Source organism: Panthera tigris, chromosome A3, assembly GCF_018350195.1.
Source record: "Panthera tigris isolate Pti1 chromosome A3, P.tigris_Pti1_mat1.1, whole genome shotgun sequence".
Taxonomy (NCBI): domain Eukaryota; kingdom Metazoa; phylum Chordata; class Mammalia; order Carnivora; family Felidae; genus Panthera; species Panthera tigris.
The window spans coordinates 117,160,792-117,174,509 of record NC_056662.1 but is presented as its reverse complement, the minus strand read 5'-3'; the positions used below and the strand labels follow the sequence as shown (position 1 = coordinate 117,174,509).

General features: G+C 38.9%; 1 protein-coding gene and 1 long non-coding RNA gene across 6 annotated transcripts in view; one reads left to right on the top strand and one right to left on the bottom strand.

Annotated features, from left to right (window-relative positions):
- Positions 1-13,718, top strand: part of BABAM2 (BRISC and BRCA1 A complex member 2) — a 395,194-nt gene that overhangs the window by 9,585 nt on the left and 371,891 nt on the right. The gene's annotated exons all lie outside the window — the stretch shown is intronic.
- Positions 942-4,514, bottom strand: LOC122237414. Its single transcript, XR_006215961.1, has 3 exons — positions 4,285-4,514; positions 3,003-3,080; positions 942-1,055 (listed from the first exon to the last, which is right to left on the bottom strand). It is a non-coding gene; the product is annotated as an uncharacterized LOC122237414 (long non-coding RNA).

Below are 13,718 nucleotides of genomic sequence, written 5' to 3'. Positions count from 1 at the left end.
GCTCCTCTTCTTAACTCATTGAGAAAAGAAAATAAAGGGAAAATGACCTGGTGAGAAGGGCTAATTGAGAATTAATTGTCGGGAAAGCTCTCTGAGGAAATGGCATTTAAGTTTAATCATGAAAGATAAGAATAATTCGATGTGAAGAGCTGGGGAAGTTGATGTAAAAAGGGAATACTGGGTGTAAAGGCAGGAGAAAGCTTTGCATGTTCAAGGATCTGCAAGGCCACTGAAAGTTGAAATGTAGTGAGAAAGTGTAAGAGGGAAATGAGATGAGATTCTAAAGATAGTCGGGGGCCCGATTATGGAGAGCCTGGTGGGCTCTATTAGGAAACTTGGGTTTTATTCTGGGTGGAATAAGGAGTTATTGAAGAATTTTAAGCCGAGTGACATGATCTAATTTATATTAAAAAATCATTGGTTGTTATATAGAAAGAGGCTTGTGCAGGATAAGGTAGTCTAGTTAGCCGTCCATTTGTACAATAGACCAGGTGACAGATGATGGAATGTTAAGAATATGGTGGTGGCAGTGGAGATGGAAGGAGGTGAATAGATTATAAGCTATTTAGAAGGTAAAAACATGAGGATGTTGAATTTGGGATTTGATAGAGAATCAAGAATGACTTCTTCCTTCTAAATTTGAGCTAGTGAGTAAGATGGTTATGCCATCTGCCGAGATGAGAAAGATTGGTGGAGGAACGACCTTAATTTTGATTGATTGTTGTCTATGTCTGCCATGCAGTTATCATTGTAGGTTTCCTTTTGCTTCTTTCCTGTGTTGAATCTCTTATCTTACTTTCTTGTTTTACCCTCTTGTTTTGTTGGAGCGTGCACTTCAGTAGCATACTAAGAAACGGAGAAGAGGAGGTTTATTTTTGAGTTCTTGAAAGTCTGAAAATGTATTTATTCTACATTTAAACTTGATTGATAATTTGGGCAGGTACAGAAGTCTGTTGCAAATTATCTTCCCTTCAGATTTTGAAGGCCTTGGTCTGTAACGTTGGGAACCCTTGCTTGACACATGTTGTTGTAGTTTCATGGATGCGGTGTCTTCTCTGTAAGGATATTAATTATTGTTTGTTTTTAAAATTGAGGTATAATTGACCATAGTTTTAAAACAGCATTTTTTGGCATATAATTTTTCATAGTATTCCCTGATAATTGTTTGTATCTCTGAGGGATTGGTTGTAATCATTCCATTTTCATTCATGATTTTATCTATTTGGGTCATCTCCCTTTTCTTTTTGAGAAGCCTGGCTAGAGGTTTGTCAATTTTGTTTATTTTTTCAAAAAACCAACTCTTGGTTTCGTTGATCTGCTCTACAGTTTTTTTAGATTCTATATTGTTTATTTCTGCTCTGATCTTTATTATTTCTCTTCTTCTGCTGGGTTTAGGCTGCCTTTGCTGTTCTGCTTCTATTTCCTTTAGGTGTGCTGTTAGATTTTGTATTTGGGATTTTTCTTGTTTCTTGAGATAGGCCTGGATTGCAATGTATTTTCCTCTCAGGACTGCCTTCGCTGCATCCCAAAGCGTTTGGATTGTTGTATTTTCATGGTATTGGCATAAAAACAGACACATAGACCAATGGAATAGAATAGAAACCCCAGAACTAGACCCACAAACGTATGGCCAACTCATCTTTGACAAAGCAGGAAAGAACATCCAATGGAAAAAAGACAGTCTCTTTAACAAATGGTGCTGGGAGAACTGGACAGCAACATGCAGAAGGTTGAAACTAGACCACTTTCTCACACCATTCACAAAAATAAACTCAAAATGGATAAAGGACCTGAATGTGAGACAGGAAACCATCAAAACCTTAGAGGAGAAAGCAGGAAAAGACCTCTCTGACCTCAGCCGTAGCAATCTCTTACTCGGCACATCCCCAAAGGCAAGGGAATTAAAAGCAAAAGTGAATTACTGGGACCTTATGAAGATAAAAAGCTTCTGCACAGCAAAGGAAACAACCAACAAAACTAAAAGGCAACCAACGGAATGGGAAAAGATATTTGCAAATGACACATCGGACAAAGGGCTAGTATCCAAAATCTATAAAGAGCTCACCAAACTCCACACCCGAAAAACAAATAACCCAGTGAAGAAATGGGCAGAAAACATGAATAGACACTTCTCTAAAGAAGACATCCGGATGGCCAACAGGCACATGAAAAGATGTTCAACGTCGCTCCTTATCAGGGAAATACAAATCAAAACCACACTCAGATACCACCTCACGCCAGTCAGAGTGGCCAAAATGAAGAAATCAGGAGACTATAGATGCTGGAGAGGATGTGGAGAATCAGGAACCCTCTTGCACTGTTGGTGGGAATGCAAATTGGTGCAGCCGCTCTGGAAAACAGTATGGAGGTTCCTCAGAAAATTAAAAATAGACCTACCCTATGACCCAGCAATAGCACTGCTAGGAATTTATCCAAGGGATACAGGAGTACTGATGCATAGGGGCACCTGTACCCCAATGTTTATAGCGGCACTCTCAACAATAGCCAAATTATGGAAAGAGCCTAAATGTCCATCAACTGATGAATGGATAAAGAAATTGTGGTTTATATACACAATGGAATACTACGTGGCAATGAGAAAAAATGAAATATGGCCTTTTGTAGCAACATGGATGGAACTGGAGAGTGTGATGCTAAGTGAAATAAGCCATACAGAGAAAGACAGATACCATATGGTTTCACTCTTATGTGGATCCTGAGAAACATAACAGAAACCCATGGGGGAGGGGAAGGAAAAAAAAAAAAAAAGAGGTTAGAGTGGGAGAGAGCCAAAGCATTAGAGACTGTTAAAAACTGAGAACAAACTGAGGGTTGATGGGGGGTGGGAGGGAGGGCAGGGTGGGTGATGGGTATTGAGGAGGGCACCTTTTGGGATGAGCACTGGGTGTTGTATGGAAACCAATTTGACAGTAAATTTCATATATTAAAAAAAAAAAAAACAAAAAAAAAAAACAAAAAAAAAAACAGCATTTTTTCTGTACCTTTCACTATCTCGGTTTTGCTCTCTGTCTTTAGTGTTGGTGGCTTTCCTCAAACTGTTGATTCTTGGCTGTCCATGTCTATTAAGGAGGGAAGAAGAAAAATGTGAATTTGAAGATGTTGTACATGGGTGGACTTCTCAGCTACTGAACTTCACTGTAGCGTGATCAGGCAGCACCCTGGCCTCTTTCTTAGCTGATAGTCGGATTCATTATTTGCAGATCTTTTCTCTAGGGCTATAAAAAATAAAAGTTTCTCTATTGGGGCGCCTGGGTGGCTCAGTTGGTTAAGCGGCCGACTTCGGCTCAGGTCATGATCTCACGGTCCATGAGTTCAAGCCTGGTGTCAGGCTCTGTGCTGACAGCTTGGAGCCTGGAGCCTGCTTCAGAATCTCTCTCCCTCTCTCTCTGCCCCTCCTCTGCTCATGCTCTGTTTCTGTCTCTCAAAAAATGAATAAAAACGTTAAAAAAATAAAAAAAGTGTCTATATGGATGCATATAGTCCTGTGTGCCAGCAAAATTCTAACTATTGGGCCAGAGTATGTAAATATTTAGACTTCTGACGTATTTGGTGTATTGTTATATTTATATGTAAGGATATTTAAATATACATATAATTATATGTCTCTTCAGAAATGTATTATCAATTTATATTTTCACTAGCAGTATATGAACATGCCAGTTCCTGTACAGTTTTGATAAAATCGGTATTATAAATTCTGTACAGTTATTGCTAATTCAATAGATGCAAATGGTATTTAATTGCTCTTATATGTTCCTTTATTTATTGATATGTGTGTGTGTAAATTACCACTTCATGATGTCTGTCCCCTTTTCTGATGTGGTATTTGTCTTTTTTGATTTATAAAACTTTTATATATATTATGAAGATTAACCCTTTGTCATACATGTTATAGATGTTTTTTCCCCAGATTTTCATTGTCTTTCAATTAAATTAATTTATTCAGTATGCAGAAGCTCTTAAATATTGCTCATTTTTTGAAGCAATAATAAATGTACAGCACATAAAAAGTAGAAGGGTGTTAAGTAGAAAAGAAGTCACTTTCCTATTCCTTTCTCCTAATTTTATTCTCTGGAGGTAACTACTCTCAGCAGTTTCTTTTCTTTCTTTCTAGGGGTGTTCTTTGTAGATGTAAGCTCCCCCCCACCTTTTTTCCATTTCTGTCTAAATAGTACATGTGGCAGAGTGTTATGGTAATGGCCCCAAATAAATCATGCCTCTCTTTATCTGGTCTTCTCTGAAGATGATTTTACCCCTCCTTACATCAACAGGTAGAGAGTCTGTTTCCTCACCCCAGAATCCGGGCTGCCTTTGTGACTTATCGTTACCAGTGGAATGTGGCAAAAATGTCATGTGACTTCTGAGCGTAGGCTCTACCAGGTCTTGCGGTTCTGTTCTCGTGTGGAATACTCCCATCACCATGTTCAGGGGGCTTGGGTCTGGTCTCCTTGAGAGAGACCGGCCCACGGAGCCCAGCTGCCCAGGTTCTGCCTGGCCCCACAGCCAGCCTGTCAGCCAAATGCAGCTGCATGTGCGAGCCATCCAGGGGCTGGCAGGACTGACCAGCCCACTGACGCAGTGATGGGAGATAACAAGTTGTTTCCTGAAGCCATGAAGTGTTGGGGTAGTTTGTTATGCAGCAATAGATAATTGAGGGAGTAGCATATTATGTATTCATCTGACCTGTATATTTTGAAGACTGTTGTGTATTAGTACTGATATAGCTGCTGCCCCTTTTAAATGTCCGCATAATATTCCAGCATCTGAGCATACTCTAATTTAATCATTTGTTACTGAGACAGGTTCAGTGTCTATCTTTTGTTATAACATGGGGCTGTAAAGAATCTCCTTTACATTTATCTTTGATGTGCCAAAATGTTTACTTTTTATGTTGTCATCAAATCTATTTCCTTCGTGAGTTCTTTTAACATTTTGCAAAATTAATGCCTTTTCCACTTTGAGACACCTGTATTTTTTCCTGAGATACCTATGCTTTCTTGTATTGTAGTTTCATTTTTACTTGAAATTAATCTGGAATTTATTTTGGCATATGATACAATGTAGAAATGGGATATTATTTTTCTAAATAATTGTCTGGTTGTTGTAGCACTATTTATAGAATAAATCTTTCACTTATTCACTATTTTGAAATGCCATCTTATGTGCTAAATTCCTGTATTTAGCACATATCTGTATTTGCTTTGTGCAGTTATACAGCTTTTCAATTATTATAGCTGCATACTACGTTTAAATACTCATCATCTCACCTGCTGGGAGTTTGAATAAAACCTTTTTGTTTGCAGAGAATGGATGTCTTTACAACAGGGGTCAGCAAACTTTCTGTGGGGTCGGTTTGTATTTTAGGCATGTAAGTCTTACGGTCTATGTTACAACTATTCAGCTCTTGTAGCATGGGATCTATGACAAAACACAAATGAATACGCGTGTTCCAATAAGATTTGATTTACAAAAAGAAGCAAGCAGCCCTTGGATTGTAGTTTTACAATATTGAGTATACCTGCTTTTAATATTGATACCTCTTCAGGAATGTGGTCAGTCTGTCCTATTTATGCCCACTTCTCTGTCAGTAAAGTTTTGTGTTTTCTTTATTTTGTTCCTGCACATTTACCGTTCACTTTATTCCTAGGTGGTTTATTCTTTGACTGCTTTCAAGTGGAGATTTTTAGTGGTTTATTGGCATAGATGAAAGCTAATTTAGAAGTTCGATTGAAGTAGAAGGAAAAGATGTATCGGAAAATTTAGTAGCTCAATGATCTGTTATCCAAATCACTAAGAATATTTAAGAAGAGTTCGAAGAAAGGAAAAATAGCCGGAACCAGAAGATCTAAAGCAATACTGGGGGAAGGCGCTGGGGTGGCACAAGCCAGAAGTCAAGGTAGACAAAGGATGGAACCCAGTGAACTGCCTTTAGGGGTGTTGGATGGTAGCATGATATAGTGGTAAGCAGGTATAAGGTTTTTAGTCAGTGAGTGTGAATCCTGATTTTGACATTTAATAGCTTAATGAGCTTTGACAAATTGCATACCCTTTCTGTGCCTCGGTTTTCTCTTACTTGGGGATATTGATAATTGTCTTATTGAGTATTTAGGGGGAGGAAAGGATATAACTCAATGTAAAGTACTTAGAATATTTGTATTCTAACAATACATTTAGTGTATTGTATGTATGTAATGTAATGTAATGTATGTATGCATGTAATGTATGTAATGTAATATAATAATACATTTAGTGTGCAATAAATGGTAGCTATTTTTATCTATGACAATAAAAATACTATTATTATCATATGTGTCTTATATAATATATTATGCATGGCATCATACATATCATTATTTCACTGTAACTGTTGTTAGGCAGTTGGTGGAATCACTTTGGCATTTCAGAATCAGGGACTCTTTAAAGAGTGAGTGTCCATGCAGGTGGTATAAGGGAGCTGTCTAAATAAGACTAAGGCAAGCAGAGCAAGATAAGAGGTCACACACGTATAACAAAAGTTAGAAATCATAGAGCAGATAAGGACAGGAGAGCCAGAGACTTCTGTTTCTGGGGTAGCTTTCTGTCTTTGTTCATCGCCTTTTGGAGATCCATGGAAGCAGAAAAAAATATTCGGTGTAGCTAACTCAGACCCTCAGGTGGATGTACTTTGAAATATTTGAGTAGGTTGAAGAATGAATGGGCTTGGCGATGCCAACTTCTATTTTAGCAGACAGAACCTAACTGTTTTCAGCAGGTGTTTGAGACTGAACATTGGCTGTCTTGAGCAGAGACATGCAGTTCTCTACACAGGGTTGAAGAAGCTTTCCTGCCAGGACCTCAGAAGATGGTGTACAGACTAATGTGGGGAGCTCTGTGGGAGGGTGGGGAGCTAGTATGGGCAGTGCGTGGGTGGGGTTGTGGATGTTACAGGGCAGAATTTTGGCTAGGGCTCAAGGTGCTTATCTAGGCACCCGAGCATCTAGAAACACAGTGAATGGTGCATAGTGTTGATATTTTGAGCGGTATTACCATTCCTAGGTTGTCCTCCGGGAATTACTTTGTGTGTGTGTGTGTGTGTGTGTGTGTGTGTGTGTGTGTGTGTGTTTTAACTTGGAGAAACACAAGTTCCCCTACTCCTCGTGCTCTAGGCTTTTCTTCTCTTAGATCTTTGACTTGGGTAGCTGCCTGTCTAGCCTTCTTCTGATTATAATAGTATGATACAGTAATGTAAATTTTCATAGGGTGATACAGTAATGTAAATAATGTCAAACAGTTAACTTTTTTTTTTTTTAACATTTCAGAGGGCTTTCACTTATTTTGTACATAGGATTTTTGAGAGAAGAAGTCAAAGGATGGTATTGGCTTTGGCCCAGTGAACTCTGACATCATTGACTTTAGGAACTTGTGCTAGGGTTTCACAGTCTTCCTACAGAGACTAGGGTGGTCAATGCTGGGAGAAACCTGGGTCTGGAGGTTAATGATTTTGATTATGAATTATGAATCATATGGGCTTTTCATGCCTTACAGTGACTTAATTTCAGAGTGACTTCATTGGGTATGGAAGTTTGGGTAGGGGAAGAGGTAAAGAGAAGTTGCCAGTCTAATGTGTAAAGGAAAGGAGGTAGAAGATTGATTTAATCTATTCCTAACTCTACTTTGTACTGTTCAGGGGAACAAAAAAATCACTCTTACTGTTATCTTTTGTCCCCTCTATTCTGTGCAATTTTAAGATGGTATTTTTTGACTGGTTTCTGTTTCATTAGAATGACAAATTTGCAGAGTTCTTTAGAAGATGAGTGGGACTCTTTTAGTTCACATTCATGGGCACATGATAATAAGTTTGTTTCAAGACTGCAAATTAGGGGCACCTGGGTGGCTGTCAGTTAAGCGTCTGACTTTGGCTCAAGTCATGATCTTGGGGTTCTCAGGTGCAAGGCCTGTGTCGGGCTCTGTGCTGACAGCTCAGAGTCTGGAGCCTGCTTCAGATTCTGTGTCTCCCTCTCTCTCTGCCCCTCCCCCCACTTACACTCTATCTCTCTGTCTCTCTCTATCTCTCTCTTTAAAAAAAATTAAAAAAAAGTGCAAATTAACTAGTCCTGTGCTCTCACTTACATGTTAAAGGACTCTAAGGAATCCATGTAGGTAGCCCCCTGTTTAACTTACATGATCCCTGAATAATCTTGCTTTCTGGTGCCATATTCTTGAGAAACAATTTTGTAATCTTCCTTTCAGGGCCACATTTCCTGAGTAATTTGGTTATCTTTCTAATGGCATGTTATGAAAGTTGTTTTTCCCATTGACCTTGCTTCTCTTGACTTTTTGAAAAATGTATCCTTTTTTGTTTTCTGAAATAGTTTTCATCTCAACCTTTGCTCTTGCCAACTTATTGATAAGAGCTCTTGAGTCAAGTGGAAGTTTTGGGAGAACGTTTTGAAGTTCCACTGTGAAGTGGGTATAATGCCCTCAGAAGGATTGTTTGTTGTTGTCGTTTTTTAATCTGTGGACTCCTTAGACTTTTTAATTTAAAAACAGCATTTAAAAATTTTGTGCTTCAGTAAATTCTTAATAGGTAAATTCAGTTTGGGGCTTGGCACACACTTTGCTTTTAATGTAAAATATATACACCATTTTCACTTTTCACTTTTTATGTGTACAGTTGAGTGGCATTGAGCACAATGTAGTGCAGCGGCCACCGCCACCCCTCTCCAGAGCTTCATCTTCCCAAACTGAAACCCTGTGCCCATGAAATGATAACTTCCTGTTCCCCTCTGCCTCCATTTTATTTTATTTTCTGTTTATGAATCCGACTGCTTTTGGTACCTCGTAGAAGGGGAATTATGCAGTACTTTTTCCTTTATGAGTGGCTTATTTTACTTTGAGTAATGTCTTCAAGGTTTTTCCTGTAGCACAGCTCAAAATTTCCTTCCTTTTTAATAAGGCTGGGTAATATTCCATCGTGTGTATATAACACATTTGTTTTTCCACTTATCCATCCAGATCCAACCATTTGACTATTGTGAATAATGCTGCTATAATCATAGGTGTACAGATATCTGTTGGGAGTCCTGTTTTCAGTTCTTTTGGGGGTATACCCAGAAGTGGAATTAAACATGTGGTAATTCTACTTTTAATTTTTTCAGGAGTCACCATATCCACTTCCACAGTGGCTGCATCGTTTTATATTGCCATTAGCAATGTGTGGGCTTCCAAATTTTCCACATCCCCACCAGCACTTGCTGTTTGTCAAATTTTTTCTTTGTTTTTAAATTAAAAAAAAATTAGTACTCATCCTAATGGTATATCCTAATGAAGTGGTATATCATTGTGGTTTTGCATTTTCCTGATGACCATTGACATTGAGCATCTTTTCATGTGCTTAGGGGCAAGTTGCATATCTGCTTTGGAGAAATGTCTATTCAAGGTTTTTGCCCATTTTTTAATTGTGTTGCTGGTGGTGAGTTGTAGGAGTTCTTTATATATATACTCTAGATTCTTTATATATTCTAGATAATCAATTCCTTATAAGATATATGATTTGAAAATATCTTTTCCCATTCCATAGGTTGCCTTTTTGTTTCTGTTCATAGTATCCTTTGATGCACAATGTTTTTACTTTTGATGAAGTATATGTGGTATAAGAGTTCGACTTTTTTTTTTTTTTTTGCATGTGGATATCCAGTTTTCACAACACTATTTGTTGAAAAGACAATCTTTCCCTCCATTAAATGGGTTTGGCACTATTGTTGAAATTATTTGACCATATATTTGAGGGTTTATTTCTGGGATCTGTATTCTATTCACTTGGTCTGTATGTCTGTCTTTATGCCAATACCACATTCTTTTGTTTAGCTTTGTAGTAAGTTTTGAAATTGGGAAGTGTGAGACCTCCACCATTGTTCTTTTTTTTGCAAGATTGCTTTGGCTATTCAGTATTCAGGATCCCTTGAGCTTCCATATGGATTTTAGGATGGCTTTTTCCGTTCCTGCAAAGATTGTTGTAGAGATTTTGATAGGGATTGCTTTGAATTGATAGATTGTTTTTGGGTGGTATCGACATTTGAACAGTATTGAGTCATCAGTGAACACAGGATGTCTTCTCGTTTATCTGTGTCCTCTTTAATTTCTTTTGGCGATGTTTTGTAGGTTTGAGTACAGTAGTCCCTCCTTTTCTGTGGTTTTGCTTTTCATGGTTTCAGTTACCCATGGTCAAGTATGGTCCAGAAGCGGGTGGTCCTCCTCCTGACACATCATCAGAAGGTCAGTAGTAGCCTAATGCTACCTCATGATGCCTGCCTCCTTCACCTCCCTTCATCTCATCGTGCAGGCATTTTATCATCTCCCATGGTCACAAGAAGAGTGAGTACAGTATAGTAAGATACTATGAGAGAGAGAGAGAGACCACATTCACATAACTTTTATTATAGTATACCATTACAATTGTTCCATTTACTTAATAGTTGTTGTTGTTAATCTCTTACTGTGCCTACTTTATAAACTAAACTTTATCATAGGTATGTATAGGGAAAAACAGAATATACATAGGGTTTGGTACTGTCTGCGGTTTTAGGCATCTGTTGGGGGTCTTGGAATGTGTTTCCTGTGGATAAGTGGGGGACTGCTATATTCAACCCTTGCCTCCTTGGTTAAGTTTATTCCTAAGTATTTTATTCTTTTTAATACTATTATAAATGGGATTGTTTTTTATAATTTCCTTTCCAGATTGTCCATTGTTAGGGTATAAAAATGCAGCTGATTTTTGCATGATCATGTATCCTGCAACTTTGCTGAACTTATTAGTTCTAATAGTTTTGTGTGTGTGTGTGTGTGTGTGTGTGTGTGTGTGTAATCTTCAGGGTTTTCTATATATAAGATCATGTCCTCTGCAAACAGATATTTTTTCTTCTTCCTTTTGGATGCCTTTTATTTCTTTTTCTTGCCTAATTGGTCTGGTTAGGAGTTCTAGAACTGGTTTAAGTAGAAATGGTGAAAGCGGGCATTCTTGTCTTATTCCTGACCTTAGAGAAGAGGCTAGCAATCTTTCACATTTGAGTCCCCCCCCCCCCCCCCAATTCATGCTTTGATTTAAGCCTTTGGCTGAGGAGGCAAACTAGTTAAGTGAGAAAAGTTAAAATAGTACTGCAATTGTGAACTTATTTTTGAACTGTAAATTCTTATGAAATTAGCTTCTGTAAAGGAGGCTGCCCAAAGGTTTAAGCCAGAATAAATGGGTGGAGCACCTTCATGGTTTTAGAAAAAGTTGAGGGTCTTAAAAGTCAAAGAGGTTTTTTTTACCTTTCCAGGCTGTGCAAGCACATAGATTTGCATTTACACTTTATTTTTACCCTTATACTGTAAATATATCTGAATATATACTGTTTGGTGTAGGGCTGAGGGAATAGCAGTTGGGGAGAACAGAGGGAACCAATATCTGTAGACAGTTTGGGGTATATGTTAGTTGCTTTCATTGGGCTTCTGCCTGTAAAGTAATCACAATAATGACAGCAGTAACAGCTACTGCACCAGATCCTGCCCCAGCCATATTAGACATACTACCTCCTAAAGCCTCTCATTACTGTATGAGGTGTAGTCTTTAGTATCGTCTTGTCACAGGAGAGGAATCAGTCCTCAGAAGTCAAGGTGAGGGTCCTAAGCTATCATGTGGCGGTGCCAGGGTTTGAAACCAAATCTGATTGTATAGCTCTACAACTTTCCCCTAATTTGTTGTTTTTGTTTTGTTTGTTTGATTTTAATTCTGCAACCATATCTTAAGCTTCTTTATTTTTTAAAGTTTTTTTTTTTTTAAAGATTATTTATTTTTGAGAGAGAGAGAGAGCAAGTGCACATGAGCATGAGGGGGAGGGACAGAGATACAGGAAGAAAGAGAATCCCAAGTAGGCTCCATGCTGTCATCACAGAGCCCGACATGGGGCTTGATCCCATGAATCCTGAGATCGTGACCTGAGCCAAAACCAAGAGTTGGACGCTTTGCTGACTGAGCCATCCAGGCATCCCTTAAGCTCCTTTAAATACGGACCTACGGGTGTCTGGGTGGCTCAGTCAGTTGAGCGTCTGACTTAAGCTCAGATCATGATCTCACGGTTCTTGAGTTTGGGCCCTGCGCTGGGCTCTGTGCTGACAGTTCAGAGCCTGGAGCCTGCTTGATTCTGTGTCTCCTTCTCTGTCTTTCTCTCTGCCCCTTCCCCACTCACACTGTTTCTCTGTCTCTTAAAAATAAATAAACATTAAAAAAATTTAAATATAGGCCTAGACTCGTTATCAGTACAAGGAAAGTGCTGATCATCTAATACATTAAGGTAGAATCCTTCACATATATTCTTTGGTTGGTTAATTTGATCTCTGAGATGCTGATATCACTTCTCTGGCCAGTCTCTCTCTTAGCACCGACTCTTTGTGCTTGATTTTCTTTAAAGGCAAGAGAGGGCTGTGCTGAAATTGAGCCAGGACTTCGTATCATTAACACCCCTTTAAAGGGAGAGGAGAGCCATTTATGGGTAGATCTTCTACCCAGAGTAGAAGCCTTTTAATTGAGAATTAGTGACCATTAAATATTACTCATTTTTACTATTACTGTGTTAGTGCATAGATCATGCTGACATTTGGTTAACTCAAGCAACTCTATATTAAGCAGTAAGAACAATAATAGTTATTATCGTGCATAATGCTATCATTGTAATATGATTGCTTTGAAAGATATTATCACATTTGATCCTAAGCAGATGAGGTAGCTGAGACTCAAGTAAGTTAAGTGACTTGTTCAGGGTTGCCTTGCTAGACCATTCCATCAAAAGCAGGGCTCTCATGTTTTTCTCCATCTCAGGATCTGTCCTTTTGTCGCATATACATACATACATGCAGATGTATATATTTGTTTGTTTGTTTCCTCAAAGAAGGCAGGGGCCCCATCTGACATCACAGCTGTATCTTTAGTGCCTCGCATAGAACCTGGTACATAGTAGAAGCACAGTAAGCATAAAGCTGGGAATCTGGAAGTAGATTGTATGGTTCCAAGTTCAGGGCTGTATCCCAGTTGTCTTTTGGGGTTAAAAAAATTAGAGGGCACCAGGGAAAAAAAGAAGTGGTTAGATGTTGCTACTCCCTTAACTTGGTCATTAAATGTTTAAACTCATTGATTAAAAACATCTTTTTACGGGGCACGTGGGTGGCTCAGTCAGTCGAGCATCCGACTTTGGCTCAGGTCATGATCTCATGGTTTGTGAGTTCCAGCCCTGCGTTGGGTTTGCTGCTGTCAGCCCAGAGCCAGCTTCAGGACCCTCTGCCCGCCCCCTCCCTTCCCTGCTCACACACACTCTCTCAAAGAATAAAAAAATAAAACCAACAAAAACCTTTTTACCTTTTTATTGAAGTAGAGTATATGTTTATTATTTTTTTTAAAGTTTATTTATTTGGGAGAGAGAGAGTGAGCGAGAGAGAGTGCCCAGGTGTGTGCATGTGCACAGGGGAGGGGCAGAGAGAGGGAGAGGAGTCCCAAGTAGGCTCTGCACTGTTAGTGCACGGAGTCCAACACAGGCCTGAACCCACGAACCCTGTGAGTTCATGACTTGAGCCAAAATCAAGAGTCAGATGCTTAACCGACTGAGCCACCTAGGCGCCTCTGGAAGTATAGTATACATTTAGAAAAGTGCACCCAACCATATATATATTACTCAGAGGATTTCCAG